Source organism: Phyllobates terribilis, unplaced genomic scaffold (genome assembly GCF_046119375.1).
Source record: "Phyllobates terribilis strain yellow unplaced genomic scaffold, ASM4611937v1 Scaffold_3__8_contigs__length_932513732, whole genome shotgun sequence".
Taxonomy (NCBI): domain Eukaryota; kingdom Metazoa; phylum Chordata; class Amphibia; order Anura; family Dendrobatidae; genus Phyllobates; species Phyllobates terribilis.
Window position 1 is genome coordinate 356571095 of NW_027362763.1, and position 27824 is coordinate 356598918.

At 41.5% G+C, this 27824-nt stretch overlaps 1 protein-coding gene across 3 annotated transcripts in view; it reads right to left on the reverse strand.

Annotated features, from left to right (window-relative positions):
* The window catches only part of ARMC9 (armadillo repeat containing 9), a 246026-nt gene that overhangs the window by 142761 nt on the left and 75441 nt on the right, over positions 1 to 27824 (reverse strand). The window lies entirely within an intron of this gene.

Here is a 27824-nt window from a genome sequence, read left to right on the forward strand (position 1 = left end):
ATTTTTACTCTTGATTTATTCCTGCTGCTCCCCTTAGTATTCAGTTTTCTTTTTTTCAAATCCACCATTCAGTTTCAGAGATATTGCCCTTTTTACTTTCTTTACCAAATTGCTTACAGGTTAATCATGCAGAGCAATTTAAATAGACACATCCCCATAGAATCCTTCGAGAAAGGCCCCCTTGGTAAAAACTATAATAATTAACACTAAATAAACAGGGTCATATCTCTGAAAGCATAAGGCGGATTGAAAAAAACTAAAAAAAACTAAAAAAAAAACAAACACAAAACAATATTAAAGAGAGCAGCAGGAATAAAATAATAGCAAAAGCTGGTCAATTTTGACCTGGTGACAGGTCCCTTTTAAATTATGCACTTAGTAAACTAAATTGGAAGAATTCCAAAAAGCTGTGAACATGGAGTAGGGGCTTCAAGTAATGGCTTTCTCCCCTCCACAATATGATAAATAGATGATGGACTGGGCAACCGATGTATAAAGCCATCACATGTTCAGTATTGTCCCAATACTGAAAGGAAAAGACAAAATTATTGAAATCTTAAAGTATCACTCTTCCCATCAAAGTTTTTATCCTCTTATTATATTGCAGTCATTATATTATATAGCCCTGTGTACTTACAATTGCTCATTTTTCCCTTCTACCCAGCTAATTCTTCTCTGCTCTATGTAGAAACAGGAAGTCTCGTGTTCCTGGAAAGATCATTCCTCTCTTCAACTCCTGGCCCAGCTGCTCCACCCCTCCCCCCTGCCATTGACTTTTGCTGTGACTGATGTCACACATGGAAAATTGACCTCCTGTTCCTACATAAAGCTTAGAAGGACTCCGCTAGTCATTTTTTAATCAATTGACGTCATGGACCTAATGGAAAACACAATAATTAGCTGGGTGGAAAGGCAAAATGAGCAACTGTAAGTACACAGTGCTATATAATATGATAATTACAATATATTAAAAGGAAAAATGGGAGTGCTTCTTTAACCCCTCTGCTCTAACGCCTGCTTTCACCTTCGAGACCAGGTAAAATTTTACAATTCTTACCCGTGTCAATTTATGTTATGTGGTAAAAACTCTAGAACGCTTCAACGAATCCCAGTGATTCTGAGATTGTTCAGTCATGACATATTGTAATTTATGTTGGTGGTAAATTTAGGTAAAAACATTTTTTTGTTTATTTGGGAAAATATCGGAATTTTGGCAAAAATGTTACAAATTTCGCAACTTTCAAACTTTCAATTTTTAGATCCTTAAACCAGTTAGTCATGTTGTACAAAATCATTTTTAAATAACATTTCCCATATGTCTACTTTACATCAGCATCATTTTTGAAACTTATTTTTTTTTTTTGTTAGGAAGTTAGAAGGGTGAAAAGTTTATCATCAAAGTTTATCAGCAATTTTAGGGACCACATCACGTTTGAAGTGACTTTGAGGGGCCTATATGACAGAAAATACCGAAAGTGACACTATTTTAACCCCTTTAACCCCGAGGGTGGTTTGCACGTTAATGACCAGGCCAATTTTTACAATTCTGACCACTGTCACTTTATGGAGGTAATAACTCTGGAACGATTCAACGGATCCCCCTGATTCTGAGATTGTTTTTTCGTGACATATTGTACTTCATGATTGTGGTAAAATTTCTTCGATATCACTTGCGTTTATTTGTGGGAAAAACGGAAATTTGGCGAAAGTTTTGAAAATTTTGCAATTTTCAAACTTTGAATTTTCATGCCCTTAAATCAGAGAGATATGTCACACAAAATAGTTAATAAATAACATTTCCCACATGTCTACTTTACATCAGCACAATTTTGGAACCCAAATTTTTTTTTGTTAGGGAGCTATAAGGGTTAAAAGTTGACCAGCGATTTCTCATTTTTACAACAAAATTTACAAAAACATTTTTTTTTAGGGACCACATCATATTTGAAGTAACTTTGAGGGGCCTTTATGACAGAAAATATCCAAAAGTGACACCATTCTAAAAACTGCACCCCTCAAGGTGCTCAAAACCACCTTCAAGAAGTTTATTAACCCTTCACACCAAATAACTGAACGTGAAAGGAAAAAATGAATATTTAACTTTTTTTTCACTAAAATTGATGATGTGCCTAAACGGTGGAAACCCCTCACAAGCGACCCCATTTTGGAAACTAGGCCCCTCAGGGAACTTATTTAGATGTGTAGTGAGCACTTTGAACCCCCAAGTGTTTTGCAAAGGTTTATGACGTAGAGCCGTGAAAAAAAAAAAAAATTCCACAAAAACAGTCTTTTAGCCGCAATATTTTTATTTTCACGAAGGTACTAGGAGAAATTGGACCCCAAAAGTTGTTATGCAATTTCTCCTGAGTACACAGATACCCCATGTGTTGGAGAAAACTACTGTTTTGGGGCGCATGTCAGGACTCGGAAGGGAAGGAGTCACGCTTTGGAGTGCAGACTTTGATGGAATGGTCTGCGGGCATCATGTCACGTTCTCAGAGTCCCTAATGCGCCTAAACAGTGGAAATGCCCAACAAGTGCCTCCTTTTTGGAACGGATACCCGATTTGTGAACTTTATAATGTAGTGTTATACATCAGTTGTGTAAGACAACCTGACGAACACTACATCAGTTGTGTAGTGTTCGTCAAGTTGTCATACGTCAGAAATTAATTTAGTAGTCCATGGAAGTATGGTAGTTTTTGAAGCATTCTTTCATGCACAGGCCAGGTTTGTCGGGGCAGGTGTCACATTGATAAATGGTGTCCTTGCGTATTCCACTTTTATAACACACTCGGCACTTCTTTTGTGACTTACCTTTTTTTCCGCTGTGAGGGATCTGCCCCGGGAAATGCTGGCCCAGTACAATTCGAGGTCCTTCAGTTCCGGAAGTACTGGGGCCCGCTCCGTCACCACTGCCAAATATCAGGGCCTTGATAACTGTCTCCTGAAAGTGAAGATATGACGTAGAAGTCTGGCCTGCATATTGTGACAGAAGGAAAGCGTTGTGCATTGCCATCTGTACAACGGCCAGCTTCTTATACCATACCTTGGCCTTTCTCAAAGCACTGTACGGCTGGAGGACTTGATCAGAGAGATCAACTCCCCCCATGTACTTGTTGTATCCCACTACACAGTCTGGTTTGGCGACCTGTGTAGTGGAGCTTCGTACTGGGCTGAGGGTGCTGCCATCACCAAGTATGGTGGTCAAGAGAAGGACAACCCTCTTGTCCTTGTACTTGACCACCAACAGGTGGTCGTTACATTGGGCTTTGCTCTCACCCCTTCTGAGCAGCTGCCCAATTAGCGTCTTTAGGAGGCCTCTCTGATTTTTGCGGACAGTACCGCAGGCTGCGGTACGTCGCGCAGAGAGGGACTTGAAGAGAGGGACACTGGTATAAAAGTTATCCACATACAAGTGATAACCTTTATCCAGCAGTGGGTGCACCAAGTCCCACACAATTTTCCCACTCACTCCCAGAACAGGGGGGCATTCAGGGGGGTCAATCCGGGAGTCCTTCCCTTCGTAAACTCTAAACTTGTGAGTGTACCCTGAGGTACTCTCACAAAGTTTATACAGCTTGATCCTGTACCTGGCCCTCTTACTGGGCAGGTACTGCCGGAATCCAAGCCGCCCCTTAAAATGGATTAAGGACTCATTCACGCAGATGTCCCTTTGGGACACATACACTTCAGCAAACTTATTGTTGAAGTGCTCAATGAAAGTCCGAACTTTGAAAAGACAATCAAAGTTCGGGTCATCGCGTGCAGGACACCTTGCATTATCTTGGTAATGCAAGAACTTGTGGATGGCCTCAAAGCGTCTCCGGATCATGACCATTCGGTACACTGGAGTGTTATGCAAAACGTCAACACTCCAGTATTGCCGAAGTTATGGCTTCTTCAGGATCCCCATATGAAGGACCAGGCCCCAAAACTTCATCATTTCTTCTGCGTCTACAGTTAGAAAATGATGAAGAAGGGTTTTGTTCCAAAAATTGATGAGCATATAAATTAGTTTGGCCCACCATAAGGTTTATAAAGTCCTCAGAAAAAAAGACTTTGAAAAAGTCTATTTTTGTGAGGCCGGGGTGTCAAACTTGATTCCTGATTCCGCCACGAAATCAGGAATCAGTGGCTCATAATTTTCGGGGGGCGAGGTCCATATGGGGTCAGTAGTGGGGGGCGCTGGATCATCTTCTCTCTTGCGACGACTGAGGGGTGGTCCAGCAGCACCTGAGGAGGAAGAGGGAGGACGACGACGAGGAGGCAAGGAAAGCATTTGACTCCTCCGCTGAATAGCGAGTTTGGGATGAGCAGGACATTTTTTTTCCTTATGTATGTGGTGCGTGTGTGTCAGTACTTTATTTAGAGTATGTGTGTGTCAGTGTGCTTGGTGTCAACTTTTTTTTTCCCAGAAGTCGCGGTGCCGCATTAAAGGTAGGGAGTACTAATACGTATCAGGTCAATAAGGCCCAGGGCACAGATACATATTAGTACGCCTTGGGCCGGAAAGGGGATAAAAACTGCTCCCCTCAAAGTGCTCAAAACCACATTTAAGAAGTTTATTAACCCTTTAGGTGCTTCACAGGAATTAAAGCAATCAGAAAGGAAAAACATGAACATTTTAATTTTTTCCCAAAAAAACGTTTATATTTTTACAAGGAGAAAATGAACAGTACAATTTGTTGTGCAAATTCTGCTGAGTACACCGATACCCCATATGTGGAGGAAAACGACTGTTTGGGTGCACGGCCGGGCTCGGAAGGAAAAGAGTGCAATTTGACTGGAATAGATAGCTGCTACCATGTCGCGCTTGCAGGGCCCCTGATGTGCCTAAACAGTGGAAACCCCCAGAAGTGACCCGATTTTGGAAACTACACCCACAAGAAACTTATCTAGAGGTGTAGCAAAACACCTTGAACCCATAGGTGCTTCACAGAATTTTAGAACGTTGAGCTGATGAGACGTTCCATTTCCCGCAAAAATGTTGCTTCAGCCCCAAATTTCACAAGGGTAACAGGAGGAAATGGACCATACAATTTGTTGTGCAATTTGTCCTGAGTACATCAATACCCCATCGGTGGAAAACTAGTGTTTGGGCGCACGGCAGGGCTTGGAAGGGAAGGAACGCCAATTGATTTCTGGGGCACAATTTTGGCTGGAACAGATTGTGGATGCCATGTCACATTTTAAGAGCCCCTGACATGCCAAAGCAGCAGAAATCCCCCGGAAGTGACCCTGTTTTGGAAACGACACCTCTTGAGGAATTCATCTAGTGGTGTAGTGAGCATTTGTAACCCTCAAGCGATTCATAGAAATGTATAACATTGGGCTGAGTCAATGGAAAATGCCATTTTTTCTACTAAAATGTTACTTAGGCCCCAAGTTTTCAATTTTCAATAGGGGAAAATGGACCACAAAATATGTTTCGCAATTTCTCCTGAGTTTGCCAATACCTCATATGTGGTCGAAAACTACTTTTAAGGGACAGTGCATAGCTCAGAAGGGTAGGAGCCATATTGTAGTGCACATTTTGCTGAAATAGTTTGAGGGTGCCATGTCACACTGGCTGAGAGCCTGAGGTGCCAGGACAGCAGAATCCCCCCATAAGTGACCTCATTTTACAAACTACACCTCTCAATGAATTAATCTAGGGGTGCAGTGATCATATTGACACCACATGTGTGTCACAGAATTTTATAACATTGGGCAGTGAAGAATAAAGAATTCAAATTTTTACCACAAAAATGTAGTTTTTGCCCCAGATTTTACATTGTCACATGGGAAAATGGGTAAAAATGGCACAAAAATTTGTCACACAATTTCTGCTGTACATGGCAATACCCTATATGTGGCTGTACAGTACTTCTTAGCCACACGGCGAGACTCAGAAGGGAAGGAATGCTATTTGACTCTTGGAGAACAAATTATTGTAGAATAATTTCAGGACTTTATATACCGAGCCCCAAAGTGCTAGAAGAGCAGAATCCCCCCTCAAGTGACCTTATTTTGGAAATTACATCCCTCTGGGAATTTGTCTAGTGATTTTGACTCCATGGGTGTTTTCCAGAAAAAAGCAGCAATGAATGTTGCTAAGTGAAAATTGCAAATCTGCCAGTGTAGTGCCAGTACATTGTAGTTCACATACATTGTGCCCAGCTCGTGCTTCTTGAGACATGGATCCCGTAAATTAGGGGGGCTCTCATAGGCACAAAAATGCCAAACGTGGATGCTAACTGCAGTTTAGGCACGCTGTAGGGCTCAGAAGGAAGGAGGGATTTGTATTTGAGAGCTCAAAATTCACTGGATTTCTTTTGGGGGCAAGGAGCCATAGAGCTTTTCCAGGGCCTTTGTACTAGCAGTTATGTGGAAGCCCCTATATTTCCATTGGCAGATGACGGACCTGAGTGGGGAGCTGCAATTTTTGTGGATTGAATTGAAGCTTTTATTGGGAACATTTTACATAACATTTTGGATCAAATTTATCCTGAACTCTACAATGAGCACTAACATCGGGGTTTCCATCTAAATCTCTGAATGACATAATTCAGATGAAACCCCCGAGGGATCCATTCACTATAATGAAGCAGCAATTACTCTGGCCTCTGTTGAGCTGTGTCCTTGTTTTCAGAGGTGCAGAAAACTGTGGTCGACCCCACATTTATGAACGCTTAAAAAGACGAACACCACCCAGGCCAGACTGCATCCACAGTGCCTCCATCTGTCTCATTATAGGGAATGTTCCATGGTGCGGTCCATCTGAATCACGTATTTCAGAGATTTAAATGGAAATCCCAGTGTAAGCGTTCAGTGTAGAGTGCAGGATAAATGTGAGCCGAGCCTTACTGCGATCTTTGGGAGGCAGAATTTAAAAATCAACTGCAGGTGAAGAATTGATTTATTTTTTACCCCATTTCTTATGCGTTATAAGTGATTAGATGACTCTATTCATCGGGTCACTGCAATTACAGCGATACCAGATTTATATTTCGCTGCTATCACACACTAAAAGTTTTTGCACCACCATACTTTGAGATTTATAATTTTTTTACATTTCTGCCGACAGAGTCATGTGAAGGTTTGCTTATTGCTGGACAAGTTATTGGTACCATTTTTGGGCACATGACATTTTTTGATATCTTTCTATTCCGATTTTTGGGAGGCAGAATGAACAAAAACTAGCAATTCAGGAATTGTTTTTTTATATCGTTCATTGTATGGTAAAAGTGATAAGACAAATTTATTCTTCGTGTCAGTACGATTACAGCGATATCACATTTATATAATTTTTTTGTTTTGGCGCTTTTACACAAAATCTATTTATAGAAAAAAGAATTGTTTTTGCATCACTCTATTCTGTGAGCTATAACTTTTTTATTTTTCCGCTGATGGAGCTGTGTGGTGCCTTGTTTTTTTACGAGATAAGATGATGTTTTCAGCGATACCATTTTTATTTACATTCGACTTTTTGATCACGTTTCATTCCGCTTTTTGTTCAGCGGTATGATGAGAAAGCATAGTTTTTTGCCACTTTTTTATTTTTTTGTTCACGGAAGAGGTTAACTAGTGGGTCAGTTTTATAGGTCAGGTCGTTCCAGACGCGGCAATACCAAATATGTGTACTTTGTTTATTTTTGATTTTGTATAAATATATGTATTTACTGGATTAATATTTTTTCTTTTTTTGTGATTCTTTTTACAATTTTTAAAAACTTTTTCTTTTACTTTCTAGTAATACTTTTTACTGTATTTTATTCAGGATATCGGGATATCTGCTCCAGTGAGACCACTCAGCTCAGCTGCATAACCACGTCCCCCGCATTTTTTTTCAATTCAATAAAAAACTTAATTTTGTACCCCAGAAAAACAGCTTTGGGTTCTATGTTTCACGGTAGTTATTTGGTAAGTGTCCAAGAAGCTGGGCTTAGTTACTGAAACACGCTGCTTTGTGTTTATGTGATAAACACCCTATTGGAATTCATCATACAGGGGAACAGCAGCAGAATGTGACATGAGCGAATTTAGCCCGAGGTCAATACTGCGTGTGAAAAGGGTTTGCGTAAAATGACACACTTGCCAAAAATACAGGGAAAGTCCAGAAGAATGTGACATGAAATTAGGTTTGCATAAAATGACATATTTGACAAAAATAGCTAATTTCATTTTTTTACCTGTCTAATTTAAAGGGAACATGTCACCATAAAAATGCAGTTCAAACTGCAAATACCATGTTATGAAGTACTGGGAGCGGAATAGATTGATAAGAAATAGGTTGGGGGGATGCCATTTTAGTGTGCTTAATTTTGCACAGAGTACCTTCACTTGCAAAAATAGTAATTTGTTTGTTTCCACAAAAACAAACTTCGCTTAGAACCAATGCTAAAGGCGTCAAAAATAACTTCATGTTATTTGCCTCTTTTAGCAAATCTGTGGAATAGTTTTAACACTTTTTTGATCAAAAAATGTCAAAGTACTTTGTTTTTTTTACATGTTACTATTTATTTACTTACTGCTTCAACGCATTGTGTTAATTCTAGGTTATTTCTGACTATTGTATGGCCACAGTGCTCATGTGCATCTATATATTACACATATATTATCAGGTGTGCTGGTCCGCCACTTTGGGCTGTGGACCTTATCTACTCAGCTTTCCACAGGCAGGTGTTAAAATCAGTCAGGCATAGGTCCTGCTCTGCCCCTGTCTACTATGAGGCATGTTGGCACATAGTGAAGTGAGTTACTGGAGTATTGACCATCCTGATTGGGTACACCTTGTCACAGTGGTTGGCATTTACGCAAGCTCGGACTGGCCCACAGGAGAACAGGAGAATCCTCTGGTAGGCCCCTGTGAAGGAGTGCTAATGAGTAGTGCTATTACACTTGATTCACAATTTGCAGAAAAAAGTACAATCTAATCATTCATTAAACAAGCTAGCCAAGTTAATATTACATAGAAGCAAAAGTAAATTTGTGTACTGGGCAGGGTGGTGTGGAGTTGGGTAAACCAAAGCCCAACCACCGACTCTGACTCCACAGCCCTGCCTCACTACTGAGCGTGTACATAAAGTGCAGCACAGATTCATCTCAACTAAAAGCCGAGATCCTTGGATCAGGAACAGAACAGACATTTATAGGACATTTCATAACTTTCCCAAACTCTTATGAAAAAATCTACAGCACATCCTGCATTAAACCACTGTACCCAATTTATTATATATTTTTGGTGTCGGAGTCGGTCCATTTTATACTAACGTCACTGCATTGGTACTAGGGTCACGTTATTTTTACATGTAGCCGAACAGTAGGCCCCAAGAATCAATGTTACTGGTAGGCCTTCGCCAACCCAGTCCGACACTGCATTTACGCTTTATTAATTAAAAAATGTCAACTAAGTACCCTATGTTTTTTACGTGTTACTATTTACTTACTGCAGCGCTTCTACGCATTGTCTTTATTCTGGGTTACTTTTGTCTGTTGTATGGCCACAGTGTGCATGTGCATCTACATACATATTACACCTGTACTAACAGGTATGCTGGCACTTGGTTTTGCTTCAGTTTCTTTGCACCGTTATGCTCAATGATTCAACGCCTTGCTTTTATTCTAAGTTATATCAATCCTCTCATGACTATAGGAGAATAGGATAAGCATGTTGGGCTGTCTCTCTTATGGGGGAGAGATTTGGTGGATGGAATTGGGGGTGTTATCAAACGAGCAAAAAAAAAAAAAAAACCCCAAACAAGAGTCCAATAGGTATCTAAGGTATAGTCAGACAAATAGACAAATATAATAAAGAGATACTCAAGACTCATTGGAGATCTATACAAAATATAATCTTTATTCATAAATATATCATACTAGACAAATAAAAAGGTATAGGGAGAAGAGCAGCTAAAACAATAATAGATACAGGTTAAATAAACCCAAGATAGTAAGAGGACCGCAATTAGAGCCCCTGGTAAGTATCATATAAATAGTGGTTTAATCAGAAAACAACAAGGTAATTATACTGAAATAAGGCACAGAGAACGGTGGTTGGCTCAGGGTAAAGACAACCATTAAGGACACCATATCATGCTGGCTCAAAAGAGGTATAATAATCTGAGGTGTCTTAGTCAATCAAGGTAAAGATGAGGGACAAACGGCTGATATAAATCAACAGCCTAACATTAGTTGAGCCATACAACGATATGCTAGCCAGCACTGTGTAAGTAATTACCTTGAGTCATGATAAGAGTCAGGGGCTCGTGTTGGCGGTCTGCAAAACGCCTCAACGCGCGTTTCACCTCGGCTTCGTCAGGAGGCGTGGTTAGGATAAAAAGTGGGTCCTATTTGTATGAATGAGACGTGTGTAACTACCAATCGGCGCGCTGTCCCCCGTGATGCCGCGCCCCCGGCGATGACGTGGACCGGCGTGCGGCTCGCGTGATGAGGAGGAGGAACAACGTCATCCCCCCCATCACCGAGGCAACCATGCACAGGCCCCGACGCCGCCGGAGCGCCGCAGCGCACGAGAGAGAGCGCGTCCCTAGATACACCGACAAAGGGAACTACAGATATGGGCGCCTGTGACTCGTAAGTGGCGTCACTGTAGCCAGGGGGTGGCCAGTCCCCCGCTACCAATGAGGACAAATAGGTAGATTCTTACAGCTGACATGTGCCCGCAACAGCCGCGGGTGGAATCGCGATCCACCCGCGGCTGTTAACATGTTAAATGCCGCTGTCAATCTCCGACAGCGGCATTTAACATCGCCTCGCCGGAAGCGCGTCACTTACCCCGCCCATCGGTGAACCCGTCACGTGATCGCGGGTCACCGATGAGTGGGCATAACAACCCTGCATCTGCAGCAGACCCCAGTGGTTGTCATGTGCTGATCGCTATGAGCGTCACCTAGTGGTCGGCGCTCATAGCACAGGAGTATTTCTGCTACATAGAGGTGATCTGCTCATCACCTCTATGTAGCAGAGGCGATCAGACAAGTGCTGTTTCTAGTCTTCTATGGAGACTATAGAAGCATGCAAAAAGTGAAAAAAAAATGTTTCTAAAAATATTTAAAAAAATTAAAAAAATATAAAAGTTTAAAATCACCCCCCTTTCGCCCCATTCAAAATAAAATAATAATAATAAAAAAACGCATACACATTTGGTATCGCCGCGTTCAGAATCGCCCGATCTATCAATATAAAAGAATTAATCCGATCGGTAAACGGCGTAATGAGAAAAAAATTCTAAACGCCAAAATTAAGTTTTTTGGTCGCCGCAACATTGCAATAAAATGCAATAACGGACGATCAAAACATCAGATCTACCCCAAAATGGTATCAATAAAAACGTCAGCTCGCCGCGCAAAAAATAAGCCCTCACCTGGCCCCAGATCCCGAAAAATGGAGACGCTACGGGTCTTGGAAAATGGCGCCATTTTTTTTTTTTTTTTAGCAAACTTTGGAATTTTTTTTCACCACTTAAATAAAAAAGAACCTATACGTGTTTGGTGTCTACGAACTCGTAATGACCTGGAGAATAATAATGGCAGGTCAGTTTTAGCATTCAGTGAACATGGTAAAAAAAATAAAAAAGAAACATCTGTGATATTGCAGTTTTTTTGCAATTTCACCGCACTTGGAATTTTTTTCCCGTACACGATATGGTAAAACCAGTAATGTCGTTCAAAAGTACAACTCATCCCGCAAAAAATAAGTCCTCACACGGCCATATTGACCAAAAAATAAAAACGCTATGGCTCTGGGAACAAGGGGAGCAAAAAACGAAAATGCAAAAACGGAAAATCCCAGGGTTGCGAAGGGGTTAAAGAATGAACTAAAACATATAAAGAACAAATATTTTCGTGGTGGGAAATACAAAGCATTGAAAACTATGTTAAGAACGGTATAGTCCCAAAATGGTTAAGAATCACATTGCTTCCTGGACAGAGAAGTAGAAGAACCCAATTACTATCAAAGTGGGAACAGGAAGCCACAAATAGTTCAATACGGTTTATGCAACTGCTCCTGGAAGAGGAAAAAGAAAATTTACTGAGGCTACATGAAAAATTAAAAGAACAAATAGAGGTTACAAAACAGTTCCAAAGTGAACCTGAGTTTAAAAACAAAGAAACCCTCCTACAAAACACGATAGAGAGGTTTCAATACCATCTAAAAGAGTGTAAACATAAACAGTATCAAAGGGACTTACAAGAGTTTAAAGAAAATGAAGCCTATCGTTTCCTGGAGGAGAGACCGGAACGGAAGGACACTATTACTGATCTCTCATCCACTGAAACGGACTTCTCTCACAATGAAGGCACAAATAAACCCTTCAGAGGTAGACAAAGAGGAAGGGGCAGAGGTAGATATAGAGGTGATAGAAATAACAGGCCATCACCAAATGGTGGTTTTTTAGAGAGGAACTACTACCTCAGGAATCGGAATACATAGATAAATCATCCATAATTAATTTATCTGATCGTCCCCTTACGCAAGCAGAAATGAATGTTCTAAGTAAGGGATTAACATACAAACCGACAAATGATTTTAATCTTTTTGATTGGGCTACAGATCTAAATTTGTTTGCTCGTAGATTAAGGTGGCGTAAATACGTTGCACAGCAAGAAAAACAACTATGCTCTAATTTGAACATTCCACTTGATTTGTTACCTGATATGGAAGAATTAGCTGGATTGGACGAGTACGCAGATGGGTCTGATGGCATGGGACCGCATACATCATTAAGGAACAAAAGTAATAAAATGCCTCCACCCACTGGGGACCTGTCGGCAGTAGATGTTTTTGTAAACATGGTAACAAAAGATTTGACGGAGCTGGATACTAAAATTCGCAAACCAAACTGTTCAAAGGAAGAAATCCAAGCCCTCAGAACCCTAAAAAATGACGATAAAATAGTCATCAAAAAATCGGACAAGGGGGGAAATACAGTTATTATGGGAGCAAAAAATGTATGAAAATATGTGCATGAAAATATTGGATGACAAAGACAACTATGCCGTGTTATCAAGTAATCCCACTGTAGAAATGAGAATAAAATTAGAAATGATCCTGAAAAAGGCTAGGGAGGAGAATCTAGTAAGTAAAAACTAACTAGACTTTCTTCTACCTCAACACCCCAAGCTGGCAACATTCTATTCATTACCAAAGATACATAAGGGGCTGGAAGTCCTAAAAGGGAGACCTATAGTATCGGGTATTGACAGCTTGGGACAAAATTATAGGTGTATACCTAGATCAGGTACTCCCGATCCTTTGTGGAAGCGCTTCCCTCGTACACAAGGGATACTATGGATCTCTTGCGTAAATTGGAGGGGGTACAGCTGGATAAGGACGTTTGCATAGCAAGTATCGACGCAGAGGCCTTGTATTCCTCGATACCGCATGCGAAAGGCATTGAGGCAGTAAAGTTCTTCCTAGGGTCAAGAGGGAACCAATTTCAAGCTCATAATGGATTGATACTCACTCTTCTAGAATTTGTACTCACAAACATCTTTCTGTTTAACGGTAAAATCTTCCACCAGCTCAGGGGCACAGCCATGGGCAATTCTTGTGCGCCTACTTATGCCAACTTGTTCCTGGGCTGCTGGGAGGAAACCGTGGTCTTTACAGAGGAAAAACAATGTTTTACAAAATACAATGAACTGTGGACAAGGTATATATCGATGATATACTAATATTCTGGAAAGGACCCAGGGGAGATTTTGAGAAATTTGTAGAGGTTTTTAATAAGAATGAGATAGGACTGAGATTTACATATGAGATACACCAGAAAAACCTGCCCTTCTTGGATGTACAGATCAGCAAGAAGGAGGGAGGGGAGATACACACCACTATCTATCGAAAACCTACGGCTACAAATTCCCTTCTTCGGTGGGAGAGCCATCATCCTTTCCATCTGAGGAAGGGAATACCGAAGGGCCAATACATTAGGCTTAGAAGGAACTGTTCCACTGAGGAGGAATTCATACAGGAGGCAAAAGAGATGAGAGAAACATTTAAAAGAAGGGGATACCCTGATTGGGTCCTTAGAATGGTGTATCAATTTGCACTGAAACAAAAGAGAGAGACCTTACTTACCCCTAAAATCTTGGGGAAGGGGAAAAAAAATGCGGATTGTGTAAGATTTATCGCTACTTTTGATAACGGTGCTTTGGGAGCAAAAAGGATCATAGAGCAGTATTGGGGGATTTTAACAATGGATGAGGATCTAAAGAGAGCAGTGGGTAATACAACACAAGTTATGTTCCGTAGAAGTAGAACAATTGGGGAAAGAGTCAGAAGTCATTATGTGCCCCCGAAAAAAGATAAATCTTGGTTACCAATAAGACCAAAGGGCTGCTACAAATGTAGCGGCTGTATAGCCTGCCTAAATGTTAAAATCAAGAAAACCTTTGTGAGTAATGTCACTGGAGAATCTTTCGAGATTAGAAACTTTATTACTTGCAGAACAAAGTTTGTAATATACAAGGCAACATGCATCTGCAAAAAAGAATATGTAGGAAAAACTATACGGGAGATGAGACGACGCATAGGGGGATCACTTAAATGATATAACAAACAAAAAAGAGACGCCAATTGCGAAGCATGTGAATTTGGCACATGGAGGAGATCCTAGAGTAATCTCCTTCACTGGGATTGAATGCATGAAAATTAACAATAGAGGGGAAGACATGGACAAGATCTTGCAACAAAAAGAAGCAAGATGGATATTCCGTTTGAGTACTATGGCCCCTAAAGGACTAAACCAGCAGCTTAATTATAGTTGTTATGTATAGTCAGTAGTCCCCTTGAAATACCCCCTACATAGACGATCATGTTTGCGTGGAGGACCTCCTACTAAGACCAGCCAAAAGTCAGATTTTTTCTTAATAAGAATGATAAATGCCTTCTATAAAAGAGGCCGAATGTTTAAATGCCCTGAATAATAAAGAGGGCGATATGTATGTACCTCTGATGTTTGCTTTTTTGATGAACAACCTTTGTAATTAGTAAGTACTGTTATGATCAGTAATAATGTCTTGAAGAATAGGCTCACTTTATAAATAAGAATTATGATGTTTATCATCGCTCATAAGAAAATGGTTAGTATATTATTTTTATATATTGGGATTCAATAGTGGTGCAGAGATGTAATTATGACGCGCCCCCTGGGCCGTGGGGTACTCGGTAGCCGGGCCGGTCGATGCTGGGAGATGTTACAGTGGCAGTGACCCGGTCAGTGACCCAGGGCGGTCAATTGCAGGGGAAAAGTGAAAGGGGATTATAGTTTTTATATATAATGTTCGTGACGCCACCTGTGGTATGCGGCTATATGGAGCCGCCACTGCGGAGCAGATCCTCTGGAGCTGATGGTGACGCAGCAGAGTTGGTCCAGCTCTCCACAGGTAGAGCTAAGCTCCAGGGCAGTGCAGTGATGTTATAGATGAGGTAGATGTTGCTGTGCAGTGTAGTGCAGGGGATGGCGCAGATAATAATGCTAGGACACAGTGGGGTGCAGTCTTCAAGGTTTACTCAGTTGTTGCACTCCAGGTTACTAGGATCAGGGTAACCTTCCACGCTTCCTGTGTTTACCAAGGAAGGGGTTCAGCAAACTCCCAGGTGTTTCAGGAGTACATAACAGGACCCCATTCTGTGTGCCTTCCTCGGTCGTCTTCCTGCGCTGGCTCTCACCCTCCTGCCCTGCGCCTCGCAACCAGTGTCCCAAGCCGGTAACCTCAGATCTTGGCGGGTAACCTGAAGTCCCCTGTATCCTATATGGCTACCTTTTCGGCGATATAGCTGCAGCTGTGAGCAACTGCACCCTGAAAGTACAGAAGCCTCCGGTTTCTAGCTGAGCCTTGTAGTTCTCCACTAGTTAGGGGCCAGTCCCCTTTGCGGCCTGATCCCTCCACGTTCCTGCAGATTCGGGAGCACGGGTGGCATCTGCACTTCCCGTGCCCCTGGGATCCCCTCTGTTCTGGAGCCTTCCTCTGCTCCCGTCCTCTTCCCTCAGACAGACCTGGGCCTCTCATCTAGGCCCGCTTTCCTGAGCAGAGCTCCTGCTCCCACTCCTTCTCCTCTTTCTGTCCTCCTCTGACTGAACACACTCTCCCAAGATGGTTTCCCTTTTTATAGCCTCCTTCTCAAGTGCTCCCATGTGCTTCTTCCTCCACCCACACCCACTACATGGTTCCACCCTCCAGCTAGGAACCAGGGACTGTGCTCTCCAATCTGTGGAGTGCAATCTTGCCCTTCCCTCTGAAGTGGAGTGTAATGGATGCAAGTGAGTGGGTCCCGGGCAGTACTCCATCCTTACCTGAGAGTGGGATACCACACCTCTGGGTGAGATGCAGTACCTCTGTGATGACTGAACCCGCAGGGTACATAATACATAATAGTATTGCAGAATTTCAATGATTTTGCAATGATGTGGCGTCGTTTGGTGCCCCCCAATACAATAAAGGAGGGCAGTCTGGAGTCATCCTTTTTAGATTATAATATGTGGAAGGGATATATTCCAATATCTCCCTAATACCTAAAGAGGGGACTGTATAGAGATAAAGGTAAAAGTGTGAGAGATCTCCATAGGAAATAAATGACCATCGTGAGAGGGTAAAACTAGATGTAAAATGCACTTTATAAAATGTATTTATTAGATTCTGCATGAAAATATACTAAATTATCCGCCTAGGCGAAAATAATGTAAATGACACACATTCAAGATGCCCAAAAAGGACTTGCGGTCCAGACCCTCGGAAGTGATGCAATGAGCGCACACCCTGGGCTCCTGGGAATGACGTGGAAGCTTTGCGTTCCAGGCGTCCGGAAATGGCGGAGCTAACATGCGTTCCAGACACCATGAAGAGATGCAAACAATGGATGCCCTAGACGCCGTAAATGACGTAAGTAAACACCCAGTGACCTCCATATTTTGACACGTGGGGGGACTATGACCCTAAGACGTGGGATACAATAGGAGGTTAATGGTCACATGGGAGTTTTTCGGTGATAAACATGATGTCACTGTGATGTGAGCACTATCTCAGAATGGATAAACAAAATTAGGACTGAGATCCTTATGAAAAATTAAAAAAAAGTGAAGGATAAGATTTTATAATAAAAAGGTTGTGAATTATGGTAAATAAATGATAATGTAAATTAAGCCCCACCCTGGAAGTGACATGGGACGCTTAGAAATGGAGGGAAAAAGAATGTATTTAAAGAGAAGATAGGTGTGGAGAACCAGCCTTTCGCTTTGCATTTTTGAAGGTGGTAACAGCACTCTGTACCACAAAGATGGACGTCCACCACTGTGAGGTCTGCTAGATTATGTTTTTAACATAGCACTTTATAGCACAAAGTCACTTTTTTGTAGTGCTCTCCAAAATACAAGTTACACTCCCCTGATGAATCCTCTATGAGGAGGAAGAAACGGGTAGGGAGGGACTTCTTTCCTTTTTCTGTGGAGTATTAGATACACTTGGGTACTGCCCTTGTTAGGGCGGGAGCAAGTATCAGGGGCACGACAGGGTAGATTTTTACTCTCAGTAAAACAAGCTAACTGAATTGGAGGAAAAACCCTGGAGGACGTCCACAGGCTGAAGAATGGGTGAGATCCACACATATTGTTAATGTTTTATATCACTTTGTTTAAGTTATGAATGGACCAGGACTGGATTAATACTGCTGGCTTTTTCCAACATGCTATATAAGAGGTTATCTATTGTGTCCTGATTTCATTTGTTGTGTCCTGATTTCAACAAAGATTGCTACATAGATACATCTATCAGGACCGAATCAGTATTGTTGGCCCTCTCTAATTTACTATACGAGCGGTTTGTTGTGATGTTTTGACTTCAATAGGGGTTAATGAGTACATTGGAGGTACAAAATAATTTTAGAGATTTAATAAAAGTTATATTTTAAGAGTTTCCTCTTGGCTGATATATATAAGAACTTGCCGCCAAGAACTCAACCGCCGCCAGAGAGTGAGTGAACCCCTAAGGCTATGTTCACACGTTGCGTTTTTGTGGCGTTTTTTCCCGCAGGCAAAACCTGCGTTTTTGTCACTGTAGATTTGTCTCTTGTGTATGCTGATAAAAGTTTAGTGTAAAAAAAAAAATAGCCTGACAACTTCCTCAGGATTTGGCACCAAAAATGTAGCAAAACCTGATACCTGCATATTTGCAGCGTTTTTTCAGCATTTTTTTTTGCACTACCCATTGTTTTCAATGGGTGAAAAAATGCTGAAAGACGTGAAATGCGGAATTTTGCAAAACCAAGGTACTTGATAAAATATTGAGGACAAAAAAATTCCGAAATCCCATAGACTTTGCTGGTACTGTAAAACGCAGCTGAAAATTTGCATTAAAAAAAGCAACGTGTGAACACAGCCTTACAATGGGTATAGTATATTTGCTATTTTGAATGTGAAAATGATAACACTGAGGCGAGAGAAAGGAGGGCACCACTATTAATATGTGCATACAAGGATCCACCTGTCACATACAGTTATAAACAAGTACCAGTGAAAAAAGAGAAAAGACTATGCAGAGACAGGGATCACTAGTCAAATAACACTGATTTTTATTGAACAAAGACCAGACAAACAACACACTTATTAAAGACAATTAAAAAAGCAGAGATGCTTTAATATACAACAATACCATAGCAAAATCATGATATGGTCAACCCTCACATGTGCAAGCCAGAAAACAACCACAAAAATTATTGTGGCAACAATGCCCTACAGCGTCATACAAAGTGACAGTAAAAAACACAATCAAACCTAAATAAAGGTATTAATAGGAGAACATGCCTTTAAATAGAAGTATAAATCGAATGCATATAAGTGAAAGCACAGAAATAGAATAGAATATGCTACTGACACAAATGCCCTAAATACAAAGGATTAGTATCATTGCTATGGGTGCAAACAAGCACTGCTGATAGGGTAGAAGATTAGATGGTCAGAAGGAATATATCTGAACCATGGGGCTAGCAATAAGAAATACCTGGAGGGTAAAGAGCGAACCAAAAACCCCACGCTTATCGCCACTACACAAGTGGCTTCATCAGGGGAGGAGATTGTGGTGAAGTAGTCTGCTAGCTTCATATTTATATTAAATCCACGCTGACTTAATTCACTTCCGGCCCCGTGTATGAGCACGCGCGCATTAACATCTTTGCCGACCCAGAAAATGAAGTTATTCTTCCGGTTTGCCATAGACCGGTGGCTTGTATGCACGGATCCATGTGCATCAGACGCGCCGGAACATGCTCCCTGCAGCTGATAACAATTGAGGTACATGGATTTAGGTGCGTGGGGTCCATGGGACCCACGTTTTCATATTAAAAAATAAACAACATTTATTAAAAAAAGAGGGGCACCCGAGCTAGGAAGCTACTGAAACAGACGGTTAACTACCTTCGATACTTGCGTAAATATGCCAAAAAAAAACTTGCTTGGGGTCTAATGGAACCCCGTGCAGCTAATTAAATGTAAAAAAAAAAAACCAAAAAAAAACTTCAGTTTGTACCCCAGTAAAACACCTTGGGGTTCTAGGTTTTGCACTAGTTATTTGGAAAGTGTCCTAGAAGCTAGGCTTAGTTACTGAAACAAACTTAAGTGATGTGTATCATGTACTGTACTATGTGTAAGTACTGACTTTAGGGGGGTGAATAGTTATGCACACTGATGTTTTCAGTGATTTTGTCCTATCTGTTGTTTGCTTCACAATAAAAAGAAAACCAAATGTGCACAGTTGTCGGCATGTTCTTGACATGAACTGATGCAAAACCTCAAAAACCTGTGATATTCCAGATTGTGAGGTAGTAAAACAAGAAATATGCCAAAGGGGGTGAAGACTTTCACAAGCCACTGTAAGAATGCTTTAAAAAGTCTCAACACCAGGAGGGCGCTACCTAGCGTGCACGCGGTGAGGACATGTCTCCAGAGAGCTCCCGCTGCACTTATCCTGTAGGACACATCTGAGGCGCAATTTCGGGGAGAAAAGAATCCTACGGGGTGGCTGACGGTTCCTGGCGGCGTTTTTTCTGGGCTGCGGCGGCGAAGATGACCCGAAGCAAAAAAATCAGCAGGGAGGACTGAGCGGTGCCATCAGACATCCAAGATGGCGTTCGCATCTCCTGTGGCCGGAGGCAGAGAGATGTAGGAGGAGAGGCAGCAGCCAGACTGGAGCAATAAGCTCATAGAGCATTCACCCACAGCCCAAAGAAACAGAGGTGAGTGACTGGCACACAGGGGAACAACATAATGTCCCCAAAAGGATCTAGATTTGCTGCATTAGTTCCAGAGAAGGAGGAAGAGGAGGAAGAGGAAGAGTGGGAGGAGGAGGAAGAGAATGAGGGGGAGAAGGAAGAGGAGGAAGAGGGAGAGTGGAAGGAGAAGGAGGAGGAGGAGGATGTTGCTCATGGCACAGAATCAAACTCCCAGGTGCACAATAATGCACAGAGCACCCTTGGTGTAAATCCCTTAGGGAACCCCCATCTGTAATGGATATTTTAAACGCTGTTAACAAATGTAATTCCACACTGGCCAAGCTAACAGGCCAGGCAGGCTAAATTCAGGACACCATTCATATAATCCGGCATGATGCACAAAAAGTGGCGGAGAGCATAACTGCTGTGGAGGGGAGAGCCAGTGAGCTGGAGGCCTGTCCACAGAGACATTCACAAGCATTTGCCGCTTTACTGGTCAAGGCAGATGATCTGGAAAATCGGCTACAGCTTATATCAGGCTGGTGGGTGTCATGAAAAGGTAAGAGGGAGAGACCCGGATGGCTTCTTTGAAAAATGGCTGCTAGATAATTTCGGCAAAGAAGTCGTCACTTCTCTGTTTGCAGTGGAAAGTGACCACAGGGTTCCCTCGAGAACTGGTCCAGTGGGCAGATCTCCTAGGCCTATCCTGGTTAAAATCCCACATTAAAAGGACTGAGATATCATACCAAGGAAGGCATGGGAGAAACAGGACATATCACTTGGAGAGCAAAGAGGATCCTTTTTTCCAGATTTCCATAGACATTGAAAAGTTGCAAAATTCTGCGCAATGAAAATTGTGCAAAAATGTAGCGTTTTCACGGCAGTTTCAAGCAGCTCCACTAAAATCAGGGAAGCTGGGGAAGGGCCGGGATGGGGCATGCCTACAACTCTCCATAAAATTCATTTAAAGTGGTGTAATACATTACACCAGAAATGTTACTCCAGTCACTAGCGACTGGAGTAACATTTCTGGCAAGGCAGACAGAGGCATCGCGTCACTAATTTGATGCACGGAATTAATTAAGTGGTGTGCACCTGTTAATTAATTAGGCACGTCATATTCTTGCTGATTTGGGCACACCATATTCTTGCTGAATTGGGCACACCATATTCTTGCTGGATTGGGCACATCATATTCTTGCTGGATTGGGCACATCATATTCTTGCTAGATTGGGCACATCATATTCTTGCTAGATTGGGCACATCATATTCTTGCTGGATTAGGCACATCATATACTTGCTGAATTGGGCACATCATATTCTTGCTGGATTAGGCACATCATATACTTGCTGAATTGGGCACATCATATTCTTGCTAGATTGGGCACATCATATTCTTGCTAGATTGGGCACATCATATTCTTGCTAGATTGGGCACATCATATTCTTGCTAGATTGGGCACATCATATTCTTGCTGGATTGGGCACATCATATTCTTGCTGGATTAGGCACATCATATACTTGCTAGATTGGGCACATCATATTCTTGCTGAATTGGGCACATCGTATTCTTGCTGGATTAGGCACATCATATTCTTGCTGAATTGGGCACATCATATTCTTGCTGAATTGGGCACATCGTATTCTTGCTGAATTGGGCACATCGTATTCTTGCTGAATTGGGCACATCATATTCTTGCTGAATTGGGCACATCATATTCTTGCTGAATTGGGCACATCATATTCTTGCTGAATTGGGCACATCATATTCTTGCACGCTTATGAAGATTGCTAATTTTAATGAAAATGGGCTTAAATGTGAATAAAGTCTAAATCAATTTTCCTAGGATATAAAAGACTGTGCCCTGTCCTCGCATGTGTCCTGGGTAAACTGAGTAAATAAAAAAATCAGTGGGATGGGGGCTGCAAAGAGTAATTTTGCATGTGGCATCATTTCAGCCTAAATCTGTGTCTGTGTATCCATTAACCATCTCTTCCACTTCTATCATTATCGATTTATCATTCCATACTTGGGTATCAGCAGCACAATGCTGGATTCCTGATATTTGGAAAGTATGGAAATAATTGTGTACATTTATAGAATGTTATAGGCAGAATTTCGGATTTTGTACATCACTAACAGAGTTCTTTAAAGGTTAGCATGCTGAGCAGCATTGCCCATAGGATGATTCATTTTACAAGTGTGCCATCTGGTGGATGGACATTTTAGTGTTCAGCTTTAGTTAAACATACTAAATTAACATTGCCCCCTGCTGGACAAATACTGTAGGAATAATAATAAGACTATATTCCTAAACTATAATACTCCAGTAACTCATCATTATTATATCTACATTTACTCCCTGACACAAGAAATGCCATAGAAGATTCCATATAAAGAGCTTGAGTGAGCTGTGAATTATATATACAGTATACAAATACTTAAGCAGTTTTCAGGATTCGGAAAACCTCTGGCCTCAGTTTGCAGTTTGTTTTATTCGTCTTTTCCTTACTAACCCTCCTCAGGTCCAGCCCAGATTCTCCGATGCTTCTGTTATTGTCTGCAGCGCTGATGTCACGTCGACCACTCTGCTAGAAATAACTGAGCCGAGAAACTCGTGCTGTCAACTCAGACAAAACCGCTGAGATCAGTAATTGGTTGAAGTGAAATTGACACAACGTCAGCGCTGCAGACAATAACGGAAAGCGGGAGCAGCGGTGGACACTTAGTGACGGACCTGGGAAGGGGGAGTAAAACTTATTTTTTTAAAGAAACTGCAGCTGGGAGACAGGGAATTTCTGAAACCAGAAAACCCCTTTAAAAGGTTGAAGATGCCTAGGTACTTTGTAAATGGAAAAATTATACTTAGGATGAAAGAAACCTTTTTCAAGCTTAAAAGGATAAATATTAAAATTTCAAATATTTTCTGCTTTCTGCACCATTGGTCTCATCTCTCCACCATTAAGGACATTTACCTACAATAAAGTCATTATTGGGGGGAAAAAGGGTGAATTTATCAAAGGGATTACTTCACTTCTCCATTGTAAAAAAGTTATACGTTTTGAGCTAAAAATGCGGTGCCTTAAAATTTGCGGTTTTAAAAGGTGATGGAAAACTAGTAAAAATGTTGAAAAATAAAAATGCTACTTGGAATGCTGCAAAAAATATTTTTGCATCGGTTTTATTGCTCAATTCAGAGTGTAAAAATTTACTTGCCTTAAAAAAATTATAAAGGTGATTAAGTACAGTGGCATGTAAACGTTTGGGCACCCCTGGTCAAAATTACTGTTATTGTGAACAATTAAGCAAGTTGAAGATGAAATGATATCTCAAAGGCCTAAAGTTAAATAGGACACATTTCCTTTGTATTTTAGGCCAAAAAAAGGAAATTATTTATTATATTATATATATATATATATATATATACAGTACAGACCAAAAGTTTGGACACACCTTCTCATTTAAAGATTTTTCTGTATTTTCATGACAATGAAAATTGTACATTCACACTGAAGGCATCAAAACTATGAATTAACACATCTGGAATTATATACTTAACAAAAAAGTGTGAAACAACTGAAAATATGTCTTATATTCTAGGTTCTTCAAAGTAGCCACCTTTTGCTTTGATGACTGCTTTGCACACTCTTGGCATTCTCTTGATGAGCTTCAAGAGGTAGTCACCGGAAATGGTCTTCCAACAATCTTGAAGGAGTTCCCAGAGATGCTTAGCACTTGTTGGCCCTTTTGCCTTCACTCTGTGGTCCAGCTCACCCCAAACCATCTCGATTGGGTTCATGTCTGGTGACTGTGGAGGCCAGGTCATCTGGCGTAGCACCCCATCACTCTCCTTCTTGGTCAAATAGCCCTTACACAGCCTGGAGGTGTGTTTGGGGTCATTGTCCTGTTGAAAAATAAATGATGGTCCAACTAAACGCAAACCGGATGGAATAGCATGCCGCTGCAAGATGCTGTGGTAGCCATGCTGGTTCAGTATGCCTTCAATTTTGAATAAATCCCCAGCAGTGTCACCAGCAAAGCACCCCCACACCATCACATCTCCTCCTCCATGCTTCACGGTGGGAACCAGGCATGTAGAGTCCATCCGTTCACCTTTTCGGTGTCGCACAAAGACAGTGGTTGGAACCAAAGATCTCAAATTTGGACTCATCAGACCAAAGCACAGATTTCCACTGGTCTAATGTCCATTCCTTGTGTTCTTTAGCCCAAACAAGTCTCTTCTGCTTGTTGCCTGTCCTTAGCAGTGGTTTCCTAGTAGCTATTTTACCATGAAGGCCTGCTGCACAAAGTCTCCTCTTAACAGTTGTTGTAGAGATGTGTCTGCTGCTAGAACTCTGTGTGGCATTGACCTGGTCTCTAATCTGAGCTGCTGTTAACATGGGATTTCTGAGGCTGGTGACTCGGATAAACTTATCCTCAGAAGCAGAGGTGACTCTTGGTCTTCCTTTCCTGGGGCGGTCCTCATGTCAGCCAGTTTCTTTGTAGCGCTTGATGGTTTTTGCAACTGCACTTGGGGACAGCTTCAAAGATTGCCCAATTTTTCGCACTGACTGACCTTCATTTCTTAAAGTAATGATGGTCACTCGTTTTTCTTTACTTAGAATTTGTATTATGGCAAGAAAAAAGCAGCTAACAGTCTATTCAGTAGGACTATCAGCTGTGTATCCACCTGACTTCTGCACAACACAACTGACGGTCCCAACCCCATTTATAAGGCAAGAAATCCCACTTATTAAACCTGAAAGGGCACACCTGTGAAGTGAAAACCATTTCCGGTGACTACCTCTTGAAGCTCATCAAGAGAATGCCAAGAGTGTGCAAAGCAGTCATCAAAGCAAAAGGTGGCTACTTTGAAGAACCAAGAATATAAGACATATTTTCAGTTGTTTCACACTTTTTTGTTAAGTATATAACTCCACATGTGTTAATTCATAGTTTTAATGACTTCAGTGTGAATGTACAATTTTCATAGTCATGAAAATACAGAAAAATCTTTAAATGAGAAGGTGTGTCCAAACTTTTGGTCTGTACTGTATATATATATATATATATATATATATATATATATATATATATATATATATATATATATATACACACACACATATAGTAGCACCCCCTTTTAAAGGTATCACAGCTTGTAAATTCTTTTTGTAGCCATACAAGAGTCTTTCAATTTTTGATTGAGGGATTTTCATCCATTCTCCCTTGCAATAGTCTTCCAGTTCTATGAAATTCCTGGGTCATCTTTCATGCACTGCTGTTTTGAGATCTAGTCACAGATTTTCAATGATGTTCAGGTCAGGGTATTGTGAGGGCCATTGTAAAACCTTCAGCTTGCGCCTTTTGAGGTAGTCTATTGTGGATTTTGATGTGTGTTTAGGATCATTATCCATTTCTAGAAGCCATCCTCATTTCCACTTCAGCTTATATACAGATGGCGTTATGTTTGCATCAACAATTTGTTGAAATTTCATTGAATCCATTCTTCCTTTTACCCGTGAAATGTTCCCCGTGCCATTGGCTGTAACACAACCCAAAGCATGATTGATCCTCCCCCATGCTTAATGGTTGGCGAGATGTTCTTTTCCTGAAATTCTCTGCCCTTTTCTCTCCACATATACCTTCGATCACTGTGGCCAAAGAGTTCTATTTTAACCTCATTGTTTCACAGGACTTGTTTCCAAAATTCATCAGCCTTGTTTAGATATTCTTTTGCAAACTTCTGAAGCTGAATTTTATGGTGAGGACGCAGGAGAGGTTTTCCTCTGATGATGCTCCCATGAAGGCCATATTTGTGCAGGTGTCTATGAACAACAGAACAATGTACCACAACTCCAAAGTCAGCTAAATATTTCTGAAGGTCTTTTGCAGTCAAGCGGGGTTCTGATTTGCCTCTCTTGCAATCCTACAAGCAGCTCTTTCTGAATTTTTGCTTGGTCTGCAAGACCTTATCTTGCCCTCCACTGTTCCTGTTAACTGCCATTTCTTAATGAAACTTGAAAATGTTTTGCTATCTTCTTAGAACCTTCTCCTGCTTTGTGGGCCTCCACCATTTTCATTTTCCATTTTCAGAGTGCTACGGAGCAGGATCATAGGAAGCAGGGCTCTCCGTTCTCTCCCTCAGGTACCCGGTGGAGGCAGAAGAGGTGAGATGCTGCGGGGCCGGTGTCTGGCTGTCAACGGTGAGGCAGAGCGCCGTGCGCTGCTTTCCGGTGGCCGCGACCATCTTCCTGAAGCAGTGACCTACAGGAAAATGGCAGCTCGAGCCGGCGCATGCGCAGACTGGAATCTCGGCGGCCATTTTCCTGTAGATCACGGCTGCACAAAGATGGCCGCGATCACCAGAAAGCAGCGCACGCCACTCTGCTTCACCGCCGACAGCCAGACACCGGCCATGCAGCATCTCACCTCTTCTGCTGCCGTCACCGGGTACCAGAGGGAGGGAACGGAGGGCCCTGCTTCCTACGATCCCGCTCAGCCACCACTGCAACTCCCGGTATGTTCGGACCATAAGACGCACCCCCCCCCCCATTTTCCTCCTAAATTTGGGGGTGGGGGGGTAAGTGCGTCTTATGGTCTGAAAAATACGGTAATGCTTTTGTGACTCCTAACAGAAAACCTGTTCCTCATGATTTTTTATGGAAGTGAACTTTATGGTTCTCAGCTTATCATTTTATTTGTTTCCTTAGGCATAGTGGGAAAGAGAGGAAATGTTTTGTTCTGTACATCTTATTAGTGCATAAAAAATGTAAGATATATGAAAAATGTTTCATTAAAAACTATTTCATTTAAATTGAACCTGTCACCAAGATTTTACCACCTAATCTAAGCGCAGCATAATGTACAATGGCTTGTGAAAGTATTCAGCCCCCTTGGCTTTTTATCTATTGTGTTACATTACAACCTGTGTTTACATTTTTTTTTTAATTTGATTTGTGTGTGATGCATCAGCACCAAATAGTTGAAGTTGGTGAAAGAAAGTGGGAAAAATATAGACATAAATTAAATTTATTGGATGAAATAAAAAGTGGCATGTGCATATGTATTCACCCCTTTTGCTGTGAAGCCCCTAAAAATTTCTGGTGCAAGCAATTACCTTCATAAGTCACATGCTTAGTGAAAGGAAGTCCACCTGTGTGCAATGTTAGTGTCACATGGTCTGTCAGTATATACACACCTTTCCTGAAAGGCCACAGACACTGCAACACCACTAAGCAAGAGGCACCACTAACCAAACAACACCACTATACGACCACAATAAGTCGTACACGCCATAAAGGTGTCCTTTATGGAAGTGTGGGCAGAAAAAAGCCTTTACTTATACACAAAAATTGTAAGGCTCATTTTGAGTTTGACAAGACATGTGGGAGACTCCCCAAATGTATGGAGGAATGAGCTGTGGTCAGATGAGACTGATGCAGTTTTGCCTTGAGGAATAGGCAAAAATGCCAGTGGCAAGATGTGGAAAGCTCATAGAAACTTATTCAAAGCGACTTGCAGTGTAATTGCCGCAAAAGGAGGCTCTACAAAGTACTGACTTTAGGGGGGAAGGGATGAATAGTTATGCACACTGAAATACTAAGTTATTTT